The 24,162-nt window shown below is 45.2% G+C and overlaps 1 protein-coding gene across 5 annotated transcripts in view; it reads right to left on the bottom strand.

The window, feature by feature from the left end:
• LOC132209546 (toll-like receptor 2 type-2) overlaps positions 1-23,534 on the bottom strand; it is a 154,497-nt gene extending 130,963 nt beyond the window's left edge. For all 5 annotated transcript variants that reach the window (XM_059645426.1, XM_059645436.1, XM_059645432.1 and 2 more), the window contains exon 1: positions 23,093-23,534. The gene's annotated coding sequence lies outside the window, so the exon portion shown is untranslated. The remainder of the gene's footprint in view (positions 1-23,092) is intronic.
• Positions 23,535-24,162: the final 628 nt, after the last annotated feature.

The following is a 24,162-nucleotide window of genomic DNA, read 5'->3' as shown; positions in this document are numbered from 1 at the left end:
GTGTGGAGGTGGGTGTGGCTGTGTGTGTGTGGAGGTGGGTGTGGCTGTGTGTGTGTGGAGGTGGGTGTGGCTGTGTGTGTGTGGAGGTGGGTGTGGCTATGTGTGTGTGGAGGTGGGTGTGGCTGTGTGTGTGGAGGTGGGTGTGGCTGTGTGTGTGGAGGTGGGGGTGGCTGTGGGTGTGTGTATGTGGAGGTGGGGCGGTGTGTGTGTGTGGAGGTGGAGGTGTGTGTGGAGATGGGCGTGTGTGTGTGGAGGTGTGTGTGTGTATGTCTGTGTGTGTGGAGGTGGGTGCGTGTGTCTGTGTGTGGGGAGGTGGGCGTGTGTGTCTGTGTGTGTGTGTGACCGTGTGTGTGTGTGTGTGGAGGTGTGTGTGTGTGTGTGTGTGTGTGTGTGTGTGTGTGGAGGTGGGTAGGGGTGTGTGTGTGTGTGGAGGTGGGTAGGGGTGTGTGTGTGTGTGGAGGTGGGTAGGGGTGTGTGTGTGTGTGGAGGTGGGTAGGGGTGTGTGTGTGTGGAGGTGGGTAGGGGTGTGTGTGTGTGGAGGTGGGTAGGGGTGTGTGTGTGTGGAGGTGGGTAGGGGTGTGTGTGTGTGGAGGTGTGTGTGTGTGTGTGTGTGTGTGTGGAGGTGTGTGTGTGTGGGTGTGGAGGTGTGTGTGTGTGGAGGTGGGTGGGTGTGTGTGTGTGTGTGTGGAGGTGGGTGTGGAGGTGTGTGTGTGGAGGTGGGTGTGGGTGTGTGTGTGTGTGGAGGTGGGTGTGGGTGTGTGTGTGTGGAGGTGGGTGTGGATTGTGTGTGTGGAGGTGGGTGTGGGTGTGTGTGTGTGGAGGTGGGTGTGGGTGTGTGTGTGTGGAGGTGGGTGTGGGTGTGTGTGTGTGGAGGTGGGTGTGGATGTGTGTGTGTGGAGGTGGGTGTCGGTGGGTGTGGATGTGTGTGTGTGGAGGTGGGTGTCGGTGTGTGTGTGTGTGTGTGTGGAGGTGGGTGTGTGTGTGTGTGTGTGTGGAGGAGGGGCTGTGTGTGTGTGTGTGTGTGTGTGTGTGTGTGTGGAGGTGTGTGTGTGTGTGTGTGTGTGTGTGTGTGGAGGTGTGTGTGTGTGTGTGTGTGTGTGTGGAGGTGTGTGTGGAGGTGTGTGTGTGTGTGTGGAGGTGTGTGTGTCTGTGTGGAGGTGTGTGTGTGTCTGTGGAGGTGTGTGTGTGTGTCTGTGGAGGTGTGTGGAGGTGGGTGTGTGTGGTGGTGTGTGTGGTGGTGGGTGTGTGTGTGTGTGTGTGTGTGTGTGTGTGTGTGTGTGTGGGTGTGTGGAGGTGGGTGTGTGTGTGATTGAAGGTCTGTGTGTGTTTGTGGAGGTGGGTGTGTGTGTCTGTGTGTGGAGGTGGAGGTGTGTGTGTGTCTGTGGAGGTGTGTGGTGTGTGTGTGTGTCTGTGGAGGTGTGTGTGTGTGTCTGTGGAGGTGTGTGTGTGTGTCTGTGGAGGTGTGTGTGTGTGTGTGTGGAGGTGTGTGTGTGTGTGTGGAGGTGGGTGGGTGTGTGTGTGTGGAGGGGTGTGTGTGTGTGGAGGTAGGGGTGTGTGTGTTTGGAGGTGGGTGTGGATGTGTGTGTGTGGAGGTGGTTGTGTGTGTTTGTGTGTGTGGAGGTGGTTGTGTGTGTGTGTGTGTGTGGAGGTGGTTGTGTGTGTGTGTGTGTGTGGAGGTGGAGGTGGGTGTGTGTGTGTGTGGAGGAGGGGGTGTGTGTGTGTGGAGGAGGGGGTGTGTGTGTGTGGAGGAGGGGGTGTGTGTGTGTGGAGGAGGGGGTGTGTGTGTGTGGAGGAGGGGGTGTGTGTGTGTGTGTGTGGAGGAGGGGGTGTGTGTGTGTGTGTGTGGAGGAGGGGGGGTGTGTGTGTGTGTGTGGAGGAGGGGGTGTGTGTGGAGGTGTGTGTGTGGAGGTGTGTGTGTGTGTGTGTGGAGGTGTGTGTGTGTGTGTGTGTGGAGGTGTGTGTGTGTGTGTGGAGGTGTGTGTGTGTGTGTGGAGGTGTGTGTGTGTGTGTGGAGGTGTGTGTGTGTGTGTGGAGGTGTGTGTGTGTGTGTGGAGGTGTGTGTGTGTCTGTGGAGGTGTGTGGAGGTGTGTGTGTGTGTGTGTGTTGGTGGGTCTGTGTGTGTGTGTGTGTGGAGGTGGGTGTGTGTGTGTGTGTGTGGAGGTGGGTGTGTGTGTGTGTGGAGGTGGGTGTGTGTGTGTGTGTGGAGGTGGGTGTGTGTGTGTGTGGAGGTGGGTGTGTGTGTGATTGAAGGTCTGTGTGTGTGTGGAGGTGGATTTGTGTGTGTGTGTGGAGGTGGGTGTGTGTGTGTGTGTGGAGGTGGGTATGAGTGTGTGTGTGTGTGGGGGCGTGTGTGTGTGTGTGGAGGAGTGTGTGTGTGTGGAGGCGTAGGTGGTTGTGTGTGTGTGGACGTGGGTGTGTGTGTGTGTGTGTGTGTGTGTATGTGGAGGTGGGTGTCTGTGTGATTGGAGGTGTGTGTGTGTGTGTGTGTATGTGGAGGTGGGTGTCTGTGTGATTGAAGGTGTGTGTGTGTGTGTGTGTGTGTGGAGGTGGGTATGTGTGTGTTTGGAGGTGGGTGTGTGTGTGTGTGGAGGTGGGTGTTTGTGTGTGTGTGGAGGTGGGTGTGTGTGTGTGTGTGTGGAGGTGGTTGTGTGTGTGTGTGGAGGTGTGTGTGAGAGTGTGTGGAGGTGGAGGTGGGTGTGTGTGTGTGTGTGTGTGTGTGTGTGATTGAAGGTCTGTGTGTGTGTCGAGGTATGTGTGTTTGTGGAGGTGGTTGTGTGTGTTTCTGTGTGTGTGTGGGTGGGTGTGTGTGGGTGTGCGTGCGCGTGTGTGTGTGTGCGTTTGTGGAGGCGTGTGTGTGTGTGTGGTGGCGTGTGTGTGTGTGTATGTGGAGGTGGGTGTCTGTGTGATTGAAGGTGTGTGTGAGTGTGTGTGTGGAGGTGGGTATGTGTATGTGTGTGTGGAGGTGGGTGCGTGTGTGTGTGGTGGTGTGTGTGAGAGTGTGTGGAGGTGGAGGTGGGTGTGTGTGTGTGTGTGTGGAGGTGGGAGTGTGTGTGTGTGTGGTGGTGTGTCTGGAGGTGTGTGTGTGTGTCTGGAGGTGTATGTGTGGAGGGGTGTGTGTGCGTATGGAGGGGTGTGTGTGTGAGTGTGTGTGGAGGTGTGTGTGTGTATGGAGGTGTGTGTGTGTGTGGTGGTGTGTGTATGGAGGTGTGTGTGTGTGGTGGTGTGTGTAGTTGTGTGTGTATGTGTGGAGGTGTGTGGAATGTGTTTGTGTGTGTGTGTGGAGGTGTGTGGAATGTGTTTGTGTGTGTGTGTCTGGGTGTGTGTGTGTGTGTGTGGGCGGAGGTGTGTGTTTGTGTGTGTGTATGGAGGTGTGTGTCTGTGTGTGGAGGTGTGTGTAGTTGTGTGTGTGTTTGTGTGTGTGTGGAGGTGTGTGGAATGTGTGTGGAGGTGTGTGTAGTTGTGTGTGGAGGTGTGTGGAATGTGTTTGTGTGTGTGTGTGCGCAAGTGTGTGTGTATGGAGGTCTGTGTGTGAAGGTGTGTGGAATGTGTTGGTGTGTGTAGTTGTGTGTGTGTGGAGGTGTGTGGAATGTGTTTGTGTGTGTGTGCAAGTGTGTGTGTGAAGGTGTGTGGAATGTGTTTGTGTGTGTGTGTCTGTGTGTAGTTTGTGTGTGTGTGTGCGTGTGTGTGTGTGGGCGGAGGCATTTGTCTGTGTGGGCAGAGGTGTGTTTGGAGGTGTGTGTGTGGGCGGAGGTGTGTGTGTGGAGGTGTATGTGTGTGAAGGTGGAGTTGTGTGTGTGTGGAGGTGTGTGGAATGTGTTTGTGTGTGTGTATGGAGGCGTGTGTGTAGTGGTGTGTGGAATGTGTTTGTGTGTGTGTGTGCAAGTGTGTGTGTGTGGAGGTGTGTGAAGGTGTGTGGAATGTGTGTGTCTGTGTGTGGAGGTGTGTGTAGTTGTGTGTGTGTGTGCGTGTGGGCGGAGGCGTATGTCTGTGTGGGCAGAGGTGTGTTTGGAGGTGTGTGTGTGGAGGTGTGTTGAATGTGTTTGTGTTTGTGTGTGTGTGTATGGAGGCGTGTGTTTGTGTGCGGAGGTGAAGGTGCGTGTGGAGGTGTGTCTGTGTGTGAACGTGGAGGGGTGTGTGTGTGTGTGTGTGTGGAGGTGGAGGTGTGTGGAAGTGTTTGTGTCTGGAGGTGTGTGTGTGTGTGTGTGCGCGCGCGCGTGTGTGTGTGTGCGCGTGCACGCGCGCGTGTGGGGATACAGCCTGACAGCTGACACCAAAGGCTCCTCTCCTCCTACCTGGGCCTGAGGATGAGCCTGTTCTCTGGCAAATCTTCAATCTGTCAACCGCCTGGGCTGTTTCCTCCTCAGACTGCCGCCAAGCTGTTAATCTGAGGCGCTCACCAGATTGTGTTTTTGCCGTCGACATTTGTGGAGTCATACAGTACACAAACAGGCCCTTCAGTCCATCTAGTCCATGCTGACCATGTTACCTAGTCCCACCTGCCTGCATTTGGCCCTAATGCCTCAAAGCCTTTCCTATTCATGTACTTCTCCCAATGTCTTTTCAACACTGTAACTGTGCCTGCAACCACCACTTCCTCTACCAGTTCATTTCACTCGCTAACCACTCGCTGTGTCAAACAATTGCCCTGTATCTCCTTTTAAATCTTTCTCTTCTCTTTTTAAATGTATGCCTCCTTTGTTTTGAACTTGATATTCACCTTATCTATGCCTCTCATGATTTGATAAACCTCTACAAGGTCACCCCTCAACCTTCCAAATTCCAGTCAAAAAGGTCCCAGCCTAACCAGCCTTTTTTTATAATTCAAACCCTCCATTCCTGGCAACATCCTTGTCAATCATTTCTGAACCCTCTCTAATTTAATTGTATCTTTCCAAGAACAGGGCAACCAGAACTGCACACAGTACTCTGGAAGAGGCCTCACCAATGTCCTCTGTAATCTCAGTATGATGTCCCAAATCCTACACCCCAAGGTCTAAGCAACAAAGGGGACTGTGCTCAATGCCTTCTTCACCACCCTGCCTCCCGGTGACACATATTTCATAGAATTATGTACCTGAACCCCTTGGACACGCTGTTGTACAGCAGTACCCGGGGCTCTACCATTATATATACAAATCCTTCCTTTTTTTGTTTTACCAAATGCAATACCTCATATTTATCCAAATTAAACTCAGCTCATTGACCCAATTGATCAAGTCATCTTTGAAATCTCAGATAACTTTCCTCACTGTCCACTATTCGCCTTGCTGGGTCTGAAATCCAGCTTTATATTGAAACACTCTAAATTCAAAACAGATCAGTAACATCACCAGCAGTAAGTGGTTCTGGAAGGCAACTCACCACCACTTTATCCAAGGCAATTCAGGATGGATGATAAATACTGGTCCAGCAAGCAACACCTACATCTCATGAACAAATAAAGTTACCCCACTACTCCATACACGCAAATATCCAACAACAGAAAGGAAGGGAGAATAAATGTGTAGCTTGATGATTGATGTGTGCAACTAAACCTCATCGCACAGGCCACAGACTTTGTCACACCCACTAATCTTTCACTTCTTAGTTTCAACCTTTCAGTTCACATTGTCTAAAGAAGAATTTCCAGTTAATTTGCATTTCACTTTCATTTAGCAAGTTGCAGGTATATTCAACTGTTTTTGTCTTTTTCCAATCAAAGAAGAGTTTGAAGCAGAAGTGTAGTTGCCAACATGATTGTTTCCAAATTGAGGCCCGAAGTCTTGTAAATGTTCCCAGTCCGTTACCAAAATTGAGGTGCAAACTCAATTTAGACCCTGTTACGAAGTGGAAGCAAAGTCAAACCCTTCTGATAATTAAACAAGTCCCAATCTGTTATAACAAGGTGCAGAGCTGAATGAACACAGTCGGCCAAGTAGCTGCAGAGGAGGAGGAAGGCTGACATTTTGGGCCTAGACTCTAGTAGAGCTTCCCTTCCACTAAGTAAATCTGAAACATCCAGAGAAGCTTGCCTTGCCCCTTGTAATCTGTTAAAAGAAAGAAAATCCCTGATCTCCACTTTGTAAGTCACAAGTGGTAATTTATTTATTTATTTCTAACAATGAACAAATAGAAGAATTATTAACAAACCAAACAAATCCCCCCCAACTCCTAACTATTCCCTAACTGAACTAAATTCTACCGTTATGGTATTCAAATAAATATGTTCCACTTTTATAAACCTAACTATTAAGACAACAATAAATTAAAACGCAATCTCTCTAACTTTGCATAGAATGTCTTCTGCAACACCTTGCCTTCTGTTGATCTCATGCCACAAATGCCTCTCATCCACTGATCCTGCCATCAGCAATGTTTTCTCTGTCATTTCTTTTGTGAGGACTCTGAGCTAAAAATGCCATGGTGGCAACTTTTATGGATAGGATGGTGTTTCCTTACAGAGCTTAGCAATTTCTTGTGAGAGCTAGTGCTTATTTCTCAGATGGTAGTTCACGCTCACCCTGATTTTCAAAAATCCTCTCCTTATATACCTTGGATGACATATCAATTTTCCTACAATAGCATTGGTCCTAGGCTGTCAAAACCATCAGATTTAAATTCAATTGGCTTTCAATTGATATTTGCTTAGTTTAAATTAATTGGCTGATTCTAGCTCATTGTACAAATGTGAAAAGAAGTCTAAGGTTTCTAATTACACAGCCAATTGATGCATATTTCTGTTTTGGAACTAGCTGTTCATCCTCAGTTACATATGCATTTTTTTTTCTGTATATATCTCTAAGCTTAGAAAAGCGCTTTCTCTCTTAAAGGGACCACACACTCTACACAACTTTGTAACACCTCCCCCCTTAAGAAGACAAAATGAACTATCATGAAGAAAAGATGACTTTTTTTCTTCTTAACACCATTATCACAAGATACATGGGTCAGTAATCTAATGTTACACCTTTCATACTAACTATGTTTATTTAACATTGGTCCATATACCGGTTTTATCTTATGTACTGTTTTCTTTTCGACCCACGATAGCACATCTGCAATAACATTTTTACAGTCCAACGTACGATCTGTAAATTAAAAACCTGTAACATAACACTCGAACAAAATAGTCTCATATTTTTGTCCTTAATTTTTACCAAAAAGTTGCTTCTGAAACATTGTTAGTAACATAAAATGTTGTAAGGCCAGTACCAAACTCAATAATTATTTTTCAATGGTGGAGTATTTTCTCTGATGAATATTGAGTTTATTTCAAAAATAACCAATTGGCCTTTCAATTCCATCATCAACCTCCTGCATCAACACAGCTATATCACTGACATAGATAGTGATTTCAAAGGTTTAAAGGATTTCAAGAAATTTGGTGTGACATTCACTATCCTATCCCATTCTCCAAGGCCTTGCTCATTATTTAGTTCATTTTGAGGCACAAAGCCCAAATTGTCTGGATTTGACTCCTCACTCTGAAGGGCAGAGACTAACACCTGTTCCTGTCATTATAGGGTTTCAACATATTGACATGACATACCCGATAAAGTTTTTTCCTATCTGGCGTCTTTACCAACTGACTTAACTTCTCAGTCTGAAACAGACCATTAAACCTTGCTTTGAAGGGATCTCCTATCACTGGTAACACCACTCATCCTTTGTCCCCACTGCCAAATGTCAGCATTTTAGATTTCTTATCTGCCTCTTGCTTCATTATGTGCTGTGCCACCTTCAGATGTTGTCTAGCTAATTGACCTACCCTGTTTAATCTTTCTCTCACCTCAGACACAGAGTCAGAACTCTGAGATCTCACAGTTGGACCAATCAACTTTTCTTTAATTAAGTTTAAAGGCCATCTTATTTCATGTCCAAATATCAATTCAAATGGAGTAAACTGAATTGATTCATTTGTTGTGTCTACAATAGCAAATAATATAAATGGGATGCCTTTATCCCAATGACTTAGGTAATCCTGGCAATAAGCCCTCAACGTTGCTTTTAGGGTCTGATACCACCTTCCCAATGTTCCCTGGAATTAAAGATGGTACACACTAGATTTAAAGTGTTTGATGCCTAAACTATCCATGACCTCCTTAAATAGTTTGGCAGTAAAGTTGGACCCGTGGTCTGAGTGAATTTCCCTGAGTAGTCCATAATGCGTGAAGAAAGCAAGTAACTCCTCCACCACCATTTTTTGACTTAGCATTCTGTAATGTAATTGTCTCCGGAAATCTGGTAGGCACATCCATTACATTTAGCAAATACTGGTTTCTACTTCCGATTTTAGGGAGTGGACCTACTCTGTGTAGGACCTGTGTGAACGGTTCTTCAAATGTGGGAATTGGGACCAAAGATCCTGGTTTTATTACTGCCTGCGGCTTTTCTAATATCTGACGTGTGACAGGTATGGCAAAATTCACCCACATCCTCTTGCAATCCAGGCCAATAGAAGTGCTTTTGTACATTATCCTGAGTCTTCCTCACTCCTAATGTCCTCCTGCTGGTAATTAGTGTGCTACCCATAATGCTTCCTGTCTGCATGATACTGGCAACACTATCTGGTGCACTTTGGCCCATTTCTCTTCCGCATTAACCTGCTGAGGTCTCCATTTTCACCTTAGGAGCCTATCCTTAAGAATGATAACACTGGGGAATACATACTGATTCCTTTTCCAAGTAGGCTTTATGATATAGATCTTTTAATGTCTCATTTTTCTGTTGTAACTCCGATAATCTTTCAGAACTAAATACTTCTGCCTGATCCTCTACCTGCTTAAGTTTTTTTTTGCTATTTCATCAAGCAGGGTGTCAGCTAACTCTTCCCTCTCTCTCTTTGGCTTTTCCTTCTTGCTGTAACCTATAACAGTGGGATCTTGTTACCACACAGTCTGGAAAAATTCCAGGATATTTGTCTTTTAACTCCTCAGTTCCCTAGTTTTCCTTCAGCTTCACAACCACAATGGCTGTCACTCCCACTTTTGGTCCTACTAGGTCATTTCCAAGAACAAACTGTATTCCTGGGATTGACACTCTTTCAATCACTTTCACTTTTATTTCCCTAATCTTTATTGGACTTTTCAACCTGACCTTACACAGGGGAATGCTAAATCTCTCTCCATCTATTCCAGAGATTACCACTCTTTCAGGTAACATTTGAGAAGGAGTGCAAATACTTTCATCTCTTACTATTAGAGATTGACCCGCTCCTGAATCTCTGAATAATTTAACTTTATTACCTTCTCCTCCTGTTCTTTCTGAGTAAACCTTACCCACACAGGTGAAGTCTGTGTAGAGACAGGGCACCATCTCACTATCCAGTCCGTGGCTAGGCTGTCCACTCTGCTGCAGGTTCTCAACTTCCTTTGGGATTTCCTTCACTACCTCAACTAATGCCACTGGTTTAGCCTCTTTCATCACATCCTTTTTCTCAGTGCCTTTCTAAAACCACCAGCACTGTGACTTTGTATGTCCTACCTTATTACAGTGAAAACCTCTGAGCCCTTTCACCTCCTTTTCACCCGCTTAGGTCTCTTTTTTTCACCTGTGGTAAACTGTTCCCAGTGTGATCTACTTTTTGTTTATCAGTGAAGAATCTCCCTTTTTCCCAATTTCTATCCCTCACAGAATGAAATGCTGTCGGAAGGAAGCTAAATTTTGATTTATGCGTTAATGCGTTTTCATCTGCCATCTCTGCAGCTCTTCTCACTGTTTGAACTTTCTGTTCCTCAACTTGAGTTGTTTCCATCTCTGGAAGCGAGTTTTTGAACTCCTCCAGCAGAATAATCTCTCTAAGATCCTCATATGTCTTTTCTATCTTTAATGCTCTCACTCATCTATTGAATTGTTCTGTTTAATTCTTTCAAACTCAGCATAAGTCTGACCTAGTTCCTCCTTTATGTTTCTGAACCGTTGTCTATATGCTTCTGGTACCAATTCGTAAGTACTCAGAATAACCTGTTTAACATCTTCATAATCTCAATTTCTCAAAGAAAATTAAAAAAAGGCTTCTACATCTTTTTCATTGAATTTTGGTAATATTTTGACATTTTTAAATATATCCTACTAGGCTGTTGGCTATGTCAAGTTTGCTCATCCTCACTTCTATCTTGTACTTTTCCTTCTGTCATTTGAAAGTCTTCTTGCTTCAAGTTCCAACTTCATCTTTTCCAACTCGAACACTCTTTCCCTTTCTTCTCTTTCTTCTTCCTTCGGCTCAGCCAAGAACCTTCTCTCCCTTTCTTTATCTTCTAACTCCAATTCTTTAATTTTCAATTAACTTTTCTCTAACTCCAATGTACTTGCCTGCTTCTCTGGTATACTTGAATGTTTGACCAACTTCATTACAATTTCAGCTTTCTTATTATCCCTAGTTGAACCCAAATCTAAACTGTTTGGTAATTCTAACAGCATATCCTTCTTCTGGCTTTCTAAACATTTTTGGCAAAGTTTTAAACCCCAGAACCTCCTTTTGCAATGTTAATAGCTATTTCCTTCACTTTTACTTTAACCAATGATAAATGATAAAAAAAAAAGATTTTATTTACTTAAATTAAATTTAAATTAAATCACTTAAATTTTATTTAGAGATCTCGACACTAATCCCCAAGTCTGTCTAAACTTGTCCAAATCCATACAGGATCTGAACAGATATGAACAGGGACCAACAAATCCTGGATGACATCCCTCAATGTGTTGTTGGGGTGGGAGCGGGGGAGGGGGAGGTCACCCCCATAATTAAACCAAAACATAATCTGTTATGATGGGAGTAGACCTTCCCTTCTACTAATTAAATCTGAAACATCCAGAGAAGCTTGCCTTGCCCCTTGTAATCTGTTAAAGGAAAGAAAACCCCTGATCTCCACTTAAACTTATTCATTCAACCCTAACAATGAATAAATTAATGGAATTACTAACAAACAAAACAAATCTGCCCCCAAATCCTAACTATTCCCTAACTGAACTAAAGTGTATTGGTGTGCTGTTCAAATAAACACAAGTGCCCCGCGTATATGCACCCAATTAATAAGACAGCAACAGGGATGTTTTCTCTGTCGTTTCTTCTGTGAGGACTCTGAGCTAAAAATGCCATGGTGGTATCTTTTATGGATAGGGTGATGCTTTCTTAGAGAGATAAGTGATTTCTTGTGAGAATTAGGTGCTTATTTCTCGGAAGGTACTTCGCTCTCACCCTCAAAAACCCTCTCCTTAGATACCTTGGATGACATATCAATTTTCTTACAACAGCATTGGTCCAAAGTTGTCAAAACCATCAGATTTAAATTTACTAGACTTTCAATGACTAAGTGCCTGGTTTAAATTAATTGGCTGATTCCAGCTCGTTATACAAACATGAAAACAAGCCTAAGGTTCTAATCGCACAGCCAATTCATACATGGTTCCATTTTAGAACTGGCTGTATATCTCCAGGGACACACCAATTTTTTTGTCTGTATAAATCTCTAAGCTTAGAAAAATCACTTTCTCTCTTAAACGGACCATGCACTGTACATAACTTTGTAACAAGTCACAGAGTCATACAGCACAAAAATAGACCCTTCGGTCTAACTCCTAAACTGAACTAGTCTCTTTTGCCTAGGTTTGGCCCATATCCCTCAAATTTTCCTATTCATGCACCATCCAAATGTCTTTTACATGTTATAACTGTACTCACCTCTACCTTTCCTCTGGCAGCTCATCCTATATACGCACCACCCGCTGTGTAGAAAGGTTGCCCCTCAGGTCCCTTTTAAATCATCTCCCTCTCACCTTAAAACTTACTCTTCTAGTCTTTGACTCCCAAACCTTGAGAAAATGACCTTGGCTATTCACATTATCTTTGCCCCTCATGATTTTATAAACCTCTATAAGGTCACCCCTCAGCCTCCTACACTCCAGGCAAATAGTCCCAGCCTGTCCTTATAACTCAAACCCTCCAGTCTCGGTAACATCCCTATGAATAGTTGTGGCATCTTTTCCGGTTTAATAACATTCTTCCTAAAGCAGGGTGCCCAGATTTGTATGCAGTTCTCCAAATAAGGCCTGATTAATGTGTTATATGGCTGCAACATCATGTCCCAAATCCTGTACTCAGTACAGATGAAGGCAAACATCACCTTCACCACCCTGTCGACTTGCGATGTCACTTTCAAGGAACTATGTACCTGCACCCCTAAGTCTCTCTGTTTGACAGCACACCCTAGGCCCTAACATTAACTGTGTAAGTCCAGGGCTGGTTTGTCTTACCAAACTGCAACACCTCACACTTAAGTAAATTACACTCCATTTGCCATTTCTCAGCCCACTCGGCCAGTTAATAAAGATCTTGTTGTACTCAAATAACCATCACTGTCCACTATACCATCAATTTTGGTGTCATCCACAAACCTACTAACCATGCCTCCTATATTCTCATACAAATTGTTTATGTAAATGATGAACAACAGCAGACCCAGCACAGATCCTTGTGGTGCATAGCTGGTCAGCGACCTCCAGCCTGAAGAACAACCCTGTACCACGACCCTCTGTCTCCTAACGCCAAACCAATTTTGAAACCAATCACCTAGTTCTCCTTCCAGATCCCATGTGATCTAACCTTACCAACAAGTCTACCATGTGGAACTTTGTTGAAGGCCTTGCGAAAGTCTATGTAGACAACATCTGCTGCTCTGCCTTTATTTATCATCTTGATCACCTCTTCAAAAAACTCAACCAAGTTTGTGAGACACGATTTTCCCCACACAAAGCCGCGCTGACTATCCCCGATCAGTCCTTGCCTCTCCAAATTCATTAGATCCTGGATGTGAGTTTGCTCACTGAGCTGGAAGGTTAGTTTTCAGACGTTTCGTCACCATTCTAGGTAACATCATCAGTGAGCCTCCAATGAAGCGCTGGTGTTGTGTCCCGCTTTCTATTTATCTGTTTAGGTCTCGTGTATTGTGTGTGTTTTCTTCCTTTTTCCTGCTTAATGTTGGTGCGGCTGTCTGTCTGATGGTTTGCTGGGTTTCTTCTGTGAGTTTGTTGTCTTTCGGCGTTGTTTCTAATGCTGCTAAGAAATCTTTCTTGTCCACATCTCGGAAGTTGTAGAAAGCAGAACATAACACCAGCGCTTTGTCCGAGGCTCACTGATGATGTTACCTAGAATGGTGACGAAACATCTGAAAACTAACCTTCCAGCTCGGTGAGCAAACTCACATCCAGAAACTCAACATGAGCTACAAATCTTCTCAAAATTAGTTAGATGCTGTCTCCAACACCACTGACGTCGGTATGTAGTTCCCTGGCCTTTCCTTGCAGCCCTTCTTAAATAATGGAACAACATTAGCCACCCTTCAGTTTTCTGTTTTGAAAATTGCTTTTGAATCTGCTTCTGCCACCCTTTCAAGCAATACACTCCAGAATTTCCTTCTTATATCAACCTAAGGAGACAAGTGAAACTAATGTTTAGGGTGTCTTTGAAATAAATAAATTGATTTGTCTTGCATTTTTAATGACTTCAGGTGTATCCAAAAGGTTAACAGAGGGGAAGTATTTCTTTTTAAGCAAACTGTTATAGGTAGAGCTATCACATTGTGTGTACATTTTTACTCCCTCGCGGCTGCATTCAAGTGTCAGCCTAGATTGTGAAGTCACATCTTGGAAATGGAGTTTGAACACGTGAGCTATTGTCTGAGAGGTGAAAGTGCTACCACTCAGCAAATGCTGATACTAAACCCTCTACAATAGAATTAAGGCGTCATCTGTGTCTCAGCTGGTCATGCTCATACCTGTGAAGTGGGTTGGGGTTGAAAGTCCCACTCCAGAGAGATAAGCAGAAAATCACTTCAGCACTTCAACACAGTACTAAATGAGGATCCTCAGTTATTTTGATGAATAGCAGGGGAGTTTTCATCATTATCTACCAGAAGCTCAAAAACAAAATATCTGATCTTTTACCTCATTACTGGTTAGGGGATCTTGCTGTGCAATTATTAGGAGTTGTGTACCTATATTGTATCATTGACCAAATGTAGCACTTTATAAAGTGTTTTGGAACATTGTGCAAATTGCAAGACTTTAGCATAAAAATTCCATTGAGCCATTTTCCAGGCACGTGGCCTTGAGACATGGGCAGCCCGTGCTCAGTCACATTAAAGCAGGCAGCACACAATTGGGCTGCACTCTTATGTAATGTAGACGCAGCATCGGTTGGGTAGGGCCTGCACTGCTGGCTAGCAGAGGTATAGCAGTGTGTGCAAATAGTGCATATTCAAGCTAGCCTAGAGCTTGCAAGTAAAGAAACCTGTTACTTTTGAATGGCAAGTGCACTGAGGGAGCTGTTGCTGGCCACCTTCACTGACAGCGGCTGGAGTTGCACAAACCGAGCCCCATGGAAGAGAGCTGTGTCTAGACTCAGGCTCATGGTGATAGCAGCCTTAGTCCTGGAGACTGACAAACAGAGAGATGTCTTGTTTGCTTGGGATTGCAAGAGGCCCTCAAGGACCATTTTTCAAAGGGAACGGGATTGAGTCAACAAAGAAGTCAATTCCTGGAACGTGGCCAGAGAATCTGGCAGCACTGTCAGATAAGATTCAATGAACACCAGATGAACTCAAAGTGAGTGAATGCATCTTCATATGAAATAATCTTTCACCACACCCACAGCAGACGCCCAACACATTCCCTGCCACAGTGACACAGTGGCTCAGTAGTGAGCACTACTGCCTAACAACACCGAGGGCCTCTGGCAACTGTCTATATGGAGTTTGCACATTCTCTCTTTCTCCCTATTTCCTCTGGGTGCCCTGATCCCTCTCTCAGCCCAGAGATGTGCAGTTTGGGTGGACTGGCTATAGGAAATGCAAGGTTACAGGGATAGGGTAGGGTGAGTGAGACTGGATAGGATGTTATTCAGAGGGTCGGTGTATACACAATGGGCTGAATGTCCTGCTTCCACGCTGTAGGAATTCTATGATTCACTCAGGACTCAGGCCTAGTATGCAGATACACTGTGCCAGCATCACATACAATTCCTCGCATCCAACCTCTCAATGCTTCCACACAACTATTCAGCTGCTACAGGCATGTCACCCTCATATCGATACAATATAATTGTCAGATTTCTCCATTCTATCTTGCAGTACAAGGTGACTCAACATCATGAACGGTGTGAACGAGGAGGAATGCATCTCCTAGGTGTAACTGATAGCCCAAACTGCAAGACAGCCTATCTGTCAAGTCCTGTTGAGAAAACAAAGGATGGCTGTATTTCCTTTTCAACGCCCACTTCACTCTAATCTCTTTATATAGAATGAAGTGTAAGCTGCTGAGGTTGTGATCAGGGACCCTGCTGCTCCTCACAACAACCACCTCCTCCAACGATTAGCCTTCTCTTCCTGGGATGCTGCCTTCAGTTACCCAAGAACTGTCTGTCCGGTCATGGCATCTCAGGGATTGTGGAAGAAACCCCATCAGTCAGATATTTGTAACCATCAGCTCAGAGACTGGCACTGCATAAATTTCAGGATGTGCATGCTGTCAGTCATTGGGCATGAGTGGGCTGCACCCAAGCTGGGAAAATAGGCAGCTTGTATGCTAGTTCACCACAGGCCAAGTTCAAGACTGCATTCTGCTGCACAGGGTTACAAGATTCGTAAGAACATAAGAATTAGGAGCAGGAGTAGGCCATTCAGCCCCTCGAGTCTGCCCCGCTATTTAATAAGAGCATGGCTGATCTTTTTGAGACTCAGCTCCACTTACCCGCTCACTCACCATGACCCTTAATTCCTTTACTGTTCAAACATTTATCTAGCCTTGCCTTAAAAACATTTAGTGAGGTAGCCTCAACTGCTTCACTGGGCAGGGAATTCCCCAGGTTCACAACCCTTTGAGTGAAGAAGTTCCTCCTGATCTCAGTCCTACATCTGCTTCCCTTTATTTGAGGCGATGCCCTCTATTCCTAGTTTCACCTGCTAGTGGAAACAACCTCCCTACCTCTACTTTATCTATTCCCTTCATAATCTTATATATTTCTATAAGATTTCCCCTCATTCTTCTGAATTCCAATGAGTATAATTCCAGTCTATTCCGTCTCTCCTCATAATCCAACCCTCTCAACTCTGGAATCAACCGAGTGAATCTCCTCTGTACCCCCTCCAATTCTAGTATATCTCTTCTCAAGTAAGGAGACCAAAACTGCATACAGTACTCCAGGTGTGCCTTCACCAAGACCCTATACAGCTGCAGCATAGCCTCTCTGTTTTTAAATTTCATCCCTCTAGCAATAGCAGACAAAATTCCATTTGCCTTTTTAATTACCTGCTGTACCTGCAGTCCTACTTTTAGCGATTCATGTACAAGGACACCCAAGTCCCTCTGCACAGCAGCGTGCTGCAATTCTTTCCCATTTAAAACATAGTCCATTTTGCTGTTATTCCTACCAAAATGGATGACCTCACACTTACCAACACTGTACTTCATCTGCCAGACCAGATAATTACTAGTGCATTTGCTATTTCTCCCATCACCCCTTTTAGTACCTTGGGATGCATTTCGTCAGGGCCGGGAGACTTGTCTACCTTTAGCCCCATTAGCTTGCCCAGCACTGCCTCCTTAGTGGTAATGATAGTTTCTAGGTCCTCACCTGCTATAACCTTCCTGCCATTAGTTTTCAGCATGTTATTTGTGTCTTCCACTGTGAAGACTGACGCGAAATGACTGTTTAATGTCTTGGCTTATTTCCTCGTTCCCAGTTATTAAACTGGTCTTCTTATCCTCTAAAGGACCAATGTTTACCTTCGCCATTCTTTTACGATTTACATATTTATAGAAACTTTTACTGCCTGTTTTTATATTCTGAGCTAGTTTACTCTCATAATCTATCGTCCTTTTCTTTGTAACTTTCTTTGTGGCTTTCTGTTGGCCTTTAAAGATTTCCCAGTCTACTAGATTCCCACTACCCTTCTTTTGTATTTTTTTTTAATCTGATGCTTTCTTTTATTTCCTTAGACATCCATGGCTGACTCTCTCTTTTCCTACAGTTCTTCCTTATCACTGGAATATACTTCTGCTGATGAAGATCCAGATCGAGTGGCTGGCTTGCCAGGCAGTCTACTAATGCTGACAAGAAACCTAATACTCTAAAGCAGCACAGCAGTTTAGCCTTCCCACCATGGAAGTGAAGACCAACTTGTGGACGTAGCCATGACAGAGCTTCTGATGGGGACTGCAATACAGGGAGAAGCCATCAATATTTCATTGATGCAGTGGATGATAAGAAGGTGGATATAGGATCTATGCCCAGTGCCAAGCAGCTTGAGACTGCTATTATCTTGGATGCAGGTCTCAGTGTTTAAAGTGGCTTGCAGCCTTTGTCGGTAGTCCATCAGCCCGTGCACTAGCTAATTACTAAGACTGATGTGTTGCTGCCCAGGGAAGGATTCTGTGGAGCTCAAACCTGCTGTCCTCTGTCAGGCTGTTGCCTGTCAACCAGTTGGTGTAGACCAATGCTGAGGTGGAAAAGTCCAAACTTTGGTTTAAAGCCTAGATCAGTTGAAGGACACCTTTAGTCTTCTGCAGTAAAAAATCAGCAGCCACTGAGATAGCACCAGACAAGGGCAAAGCTACCCATAAGGCAGACACGAATGGGATGGGAAAGTATGAACAGTTCCTATTTTCCTTGCTATTCTACTCCGTTCCCTTCAAAATAAAGAGTAACATTCCAGGTGCTTTTTTCATGACCTTATTGTGATGCACGGACATGTGCTCCCCAATCTGTACTGTAGCTTTCTGCAGCCATTCTCTGTTTAAATAGTACTCTTCTTAGCTACTTGTATAACCTCACATTTTCCCACATTATATTCCATCTGCCAAGATTTTGCCCAATCATTTAACCTATCTATATCTCTCTACAGTAAAATTTAAAGATGGCTGCTCTCTCGTGAGAGACACCCAACTGGTGGTGGTTTAACTGAGGTGCATCACACCTCAGGCAAGGGTAATGGTAAAGAAGGAGGGACCTTCATAGTAACCTCAGCTGGTGTGGGAATTGAACCCACCTGATTGATGTCACTCCGCATGACAAACCAGCCAACTGAGCTAACCCCCCATGCCTCGAAAGACTCTTTGTGTCCTCCTTACCACTTGCCTTCCCACATATTTGTGCTGCATTAATGAACTTGGTTATAGTATATTCACTTCCCTCATCCTAGTCATTTAAAGTATACATAGCTATAACCTCAGCATGGATCCATGTAGCATATCACTAGCTACAGGTTGCCATCCTGAAAATATTGCCCTTCAAGTCACTGTCTTCTATTATTTAGCTAATTGTCTATCAATATGACATATTGCCTCCAACGCCATGGGTTCTTCTTTTATTAAGTAGCCTTATGTGCATAACCTTATGAAATACCTTCTGAAAATTCAAATATATTATCTCCACCATTACCCCTTTATCTGTCCTATTTGTTATCATCTCAAAATATTCTATTAAATTTGTCACACAGATGGGGCTAGTTCAGTTTAGGAGACCTGGTTAGCATGGATGACATAGGCCAAAGGGCCTGTTTCCATGCTGTATGACTCTATGACTTGATAAGCCATGCTTGATCTTACTATTTCTAAATGTTTTGCTATTATATCCTTTATAGTAGGCATTAACATTTTCCCTTGTAAACATAAAGCCAACCGATCAATAGTTACCTGCTTTGGTCTCTTTCCTTTGTTTAATAAAGGTACGACATTGGTAGTCTTCAATTCTTTTGAGACTTTACTAGAATTTAAGGATTCCTGGAAGATTACTACAAGTGCATCTCCTATCCATGTAACTAATCCCTTTAATATCCTAGAATGCACCCCATCAGGTCCAGCAGACTTACTGGTCTTTAGCACCATTAATTCCCCTAGCACTTTTCTCTGGTGATAGTTACTGTATTTATTTCCTTTCCTCCTTTTGCATCTTGATTATTTAGTAACGATGGAATGTTATTAGTATCTTCGACTGCAAAAACTCTTGCAAAGTATTTTTTGAACTCCTCTGCCATTTCCTGGTTCCCCAATATTATTTGTTCTCCAAAGGGCCTATGTTTACTTTGACTTCTCACTTCTTTTTTTAAATATATTCAAAGACGACCTTGCTGTCTATCTTGATATTACATTTCCCTCAGAGATTATTTTCTCAATTTTTTTTATAGTCTTTAATAGTTCTTAAAACTTTTCCAATCCTCTGGCTTACTACTGGTCTTTGCCACATGTATATTGCTTTTTTCTAATCTGATGCTATCCTTAACTTCCTTAGTTAGCCATGGCTGGTTTATCCCCTTCCATAAATCCTTCCTCGCTGGTGAATATCTTTGCTGTGGGCCTTGAATTATTTTCTTAAATGTCTGCCATTGTTCTCAACTGTCTTTGCTGCTAACCCCTCCCTTTCCCAATCTACTCCAGCCAGCTCTGCCCTTATTCCTTCATAATTACCCTTATTAAGCTCAAGTGCCCTGCTCAGCATTAATTCTATGCCCTTGCTACCCTCACTGCGTCTTCCAATGATGTTCAAAATTCAGTATGGAATCATCAGCTGATGGTGGTAGGGGGGATGTAGCTAGTATCAGGCAGCAGGTTTCCTTGTTCATGTTGCGAATTCATAAGGTCTGAGGACTACCAGGGCAATTATTTCCAAACTGTATGCAACATGTGGGAGAAGCACATGTTAGAGATTGTGATGGCAGGGTCTGGGACATTGTCTGCAGGGTATGAGGTATTTAAGGCAAAGAAACCCTAAAATCGGACAAAACAGCTGAATAGCAAGATCAGTTACACTGTCTCTCCACAGCCTTTCCTCCATTGTTCTGCCATGTTGCAGATGTACAGGGACTGCCCCTAAAGCTTACAAATCTGTTGCATCTCTTTGTGAAGGAAAGTCACCATTTGGGATCACCATTCCAATGACAATGCTGCAGCACTTCCTGCCTAGTTCAGAAATTCACCACAATGCTTGCAAAAACACTCCATAGTACTTCTGCAATAGACATGAGTCAAGGTTACACCTTTCCTGCAAGTTGTTTGCTGGTCCTTGAAATAGCACCAGTGAAGAGGGAGGGGGTCCTTCTTATGAGGAAACAGAGCTGGCTTTCAGTGACTCTGTGGCAGAGCAGCTGAGAGACACACTCTAGCATGTCGTTAATGCTCTTGTGGACTTCACTGTGACTGGCCTGCAGCATGGTGCACACCATTTCCTGCCTTTCGGCAATTCCAAATTTCCACTCACGTAGATCATGGCAGATTTCATTTTACCACTTTTTTGCCTTCAACTTAGAGCAGTACTTCCCAAAATTGTTCACATTGTGACCTCATTGTGAAACTTGAAAACTGTGACCTTTCAGTGAGACCTGTGAGAGTGGGAGACTGTTAGACCAGGAGTATGGCTACTTCAACTCAGTTAACTCTCAGAGCGGTCAATGCTGCCCCATAGCTCACAACCCCAGAAATTGAGCTTATGACCCAATTTGGGATTCCAAACCCCATTTTGGTAAAACAAGACTCCAAGATAATGGGCTGAAAATTATTTTGCAACCCTGCCAAAACTGAACTTCTCTTCCTCTGTTCACAGGACTGGGCTGTGCTTTCATTCCTGCCGCATCTGTAAATTTCTGCTGTAGGAAATGTTCCGTGGGGCTGAATTCCCAAAATGTTGGCCCCTTCTCCATCTCTAATTGCCCTTGAAAAGTGCTGATGAGCTGCTTTCTTGGTCTACTGCAGTGCCTGGGGGATGGGGTGGTGGTGGTGGTGGGGGGGGGGGGGGGGGGGGGGGGAAGGAGGTTGGTCGAGGGGAGGTGTTGTGGGAGGCTGGTGTTGCTACAGCACCAGTGCTATTCATGGGTGTTCCAGGATTTTGAAACGGTGTCAAATAAAGAACTGCAATCTGGCTGCAAATTAGGATTTTGTGTGGCTTGTGGCGGAATTTGGTGCTACCACTGATCGGCTGCCCTTGTCCTTCTGAGTGATAAAGGTCGCTGGTTTGAAAGGTGCCAATGAAGGAGCTTGTGGGTGTTTGGGTAGTGCATTTTCTAGGTGGTGCACACTGCTGGCACTGTGCCGTGGTGGTGAAGAGAGTATTTGAAAACGTTACAGTCAATTGGTTAACTATTGATTTGAATGTCAAACACCTCAAGTTTCTTTAATGCATGCACAGAAGATGGAGACAAGTGTGTATCCCGGATGCCATCGCAAATATTTTCTGACACATAGCCAAGGGTAGCATAGATAACACAGAGTGGTGCTGGAGGAACACAGCAGGCCAGGCAGCATCAGAGGCGCAGGAAAGTTGACATTTTGGGTTGGGACCTTTCTGCAAAACTAGGGAGGGGGAAGAAAGCTTGAAATAAATAGAGGTGGGGTGGCTGGGGAAGGTATTTGGGATGGTGATAGGTGAGTGCAGGTAGGGAGTGGTGGGGATTGGTCAGTGGGATGGGAGGGGCGGATAGGTGGGAGAGAAGATGGACAGATTGTGTCAGGTTAAGGAAGTGGGGATAAGAGGGCGAGTTGGACATGGGATGAGGCCAGGGATGGGGAGATTTTAAAACTGAGGAAATCCATGTTTGGGCCATCAGGCTGTAGGCTGCCAAGGCAGTATATGAGATGTTGTTCCTCCAGTTTGCAGGTGGTGTCATTATGACACTGGAGGAGGCCCAGGATGGGCATGTCACCCAGGGAATGGGAGGGGGAGTTAAAATAGTTGGCGACCAGAAGATGTTGTCGTTTGTGCGAACAGAGCGCAGCTGCTCCACAAAACAGTCTTTGAGTCTCTACTTAGTCTCACCAACATAGAGGCGGCCTCATCGGGAGTAGGGGATGCAGTCGACCAAGTTGACAGACGGCCAGGTGAACCCATGTACAATGTGGAAGGTTTATTTTGTGCCTTGAACGGAGGTGATGGGGAGAGGTGTAGGGGCAGGTGTAGCATTTCCTGCTGTTGCAGGGAAAGGTGCTGGGGGTGGTGGCATTAGTGGGGGGTGTGGAGCAGACGTGGGAATCATGGCGAGGTGGGAAGTGAAATTTGGTTGTGGGATCAGAGTGTAGGTTGTGGAAGTAGCAGAGAATGACATGTTGGATATGGAGGTTAGTGGGGAGATAAATGAGGACGGGGGGATTCTGTCTTTATTTCTGTTGGGGTAAGGGGATCTGAGAGCAGAGCTGTGGGAAACACAAGATATGCGGTTAAGGGCATTTTTGATCGCTAGAGGGGGTAAGTTACGGTCTTTGAAATAGGAGGACATATGGGATGTGCAGGAGTGAAATGCCCCATTTTAGGAGCAGATGTGGCAGAGATGGAGGAATTGGGAGTAAGGTATTGCATTCTTGCAGGAAGGTGGGCGAGAGGAGGTGTAGTCCAGGTAGCTGTGGGAGTCAGTGGGCATGAAAGAGATGTCGGTTTCGGCAATCACCAGTGATGAAGACAGAGAGCTTTGGGGAGGTATTGAAGATGGTCCAGGTGGATTTGAGGTTGGGGTGAAAGGTGTTAGTAAAGTTGATGAACTGTTCAAACTCCTCATGGGAGCATGAGGCAGCGCCGAGACAGTCATCAATGTAGTGGAGGAAGAGTGGGGAATGGTGCCAATGTGGCAGCGGAAGAGGAACTGTTCCACGTATCCTATGAAGCGGCAGGCAGAGCCTGGGCCCATGCAGGTGCTCACGCACCCCCCCCCCCCCACCTTAGTAAGAAGTGGGATGGCGGCATGGTGTTTCAAAGTACATGGCTGCATAAGGCCCTGGTTTGAACAAATCAGTTCACTCATTTGAGGAGGAATTGGATTTAGCAGAGCCAAATGTCCCTGAAGGATTTAAGCCCGTTCACATGCACGAAGGCTGGACTGCAGAAAGTCACTCCTGGAAGACAGGCACAACGAGTAGCCATGACGTCTCTTCCACAGACGAGGAAGAGCTTTTGAAACAAAAAATCTTGGTCCCCGCCGTCCCAGCGTAAGCCGTATCGTTGGGATCATTCAGAGGAATCGGGGTGTCGTTCTGCAGACTATGAAAGCAGCCTCGGCTGAAGGCTACGCGCGTGATATGGGGGAGATCGATTCACTCCTCCCTCAAACAGGGATACACTGGTACTTCGACTGGGACTTACCTTGATCATTGACCTCCAGGGAGTGAGGAATGCCGTCCCCAGGAAAGACGCATGCCGAAAGAACCATCCATGAATTCTCACTCCGGTGGGCTTGAGGAGGAACGGAGCCTAGTCGCTTCTCAGAGGATTCGGCTGCAGGACGGAGCAGGTCAGTGGGCGTGGAGCTGGGCTGCTGACCGACTGCCTATGGAGGGGAGATCTCCCAGATCACAGTGATCTGCCGATAGGATAGATGTGCCGGGGATATTGTGGCCATTGCCTGTCCTATTTATCCCTGAGGATCTCACGGTTTAATCGATGACCGAAAACCCACGTCCCGGTCTCGATTTCAGTCGCAGAAGCTTAATGTGCAGTAGCAATGATCAGTTCCCAGCAGAGGGGGCTGTGCACACATGACTGACCCACGTCCATTCTCCCACCCCCCGGGTGGGAGATCAGACCCTCGCATTTCATGTTGATCTGACGGGAACGTTGCGAGACTAATCGCCCTTGATCTGCTGTGGTTTAACTGTGCGTTTCGTTCTTTGAAAAGTGGGCGATCAGTTTCAGAGCAAACATCGTTTAAATGAATCGCGTAAAGCAATGTATCACCGGCATTTTAGAGTTTAATTTTGTTCACAGTCCCTAAGATGTAGCTTTACCGAAAACCTCGGAATAAATTGTTTTGTTCCCCTCTCTCGACCCAATTAACACCCCTGCCCCCTGGAACTCTGAATTTCTTTTGGAGTGTTTGAGCACTCCACTGAACTTGACCGAATTCTCGTTGCACCGTTTTTCAGGAGTAGGTAACTACATGGTTTATTGTGAAGGTCTTTTGGTCCTGTATAGATTAGTTTTATTTCAAAATATCCTATCAGGTGTGGAGCCTAAGTTGAAAAATCCGCCTGAGTTAGCTGTACAGAGCCTTGTGGTGAAATTGGTCACTCGTCTAATTTTTCCATATCCCCGATGTACTTCCCAGATTAATTCCACCCTCTAATGACATTCCATTTCTGGTTCCAAACTCGCAAATGTTTCACTCAATATCCGTTCTATATATCTACCTCTACTTGCAAGACCTGCTCACCAAC

Source organism: Stegostoma tigrinum, chromosome 1 (genome assembly GCF_030684315.1).
Source record: "Stegostoma tigrinum isolate sSteTig4 chromosome 1, sSteTig4.hap1, whole genome shotgun sequence".
Classification (NCBI taxonomy): Eukaryota; Metazoa; Chordata; class Chondrichthyes; order Orectolobiformes; family Stegostomatidae; genus Stegostoma; species Stegostoma tigrinum.
This window is presented reverse-complemented; position numbering and strand designations above follow the sequence as displayed.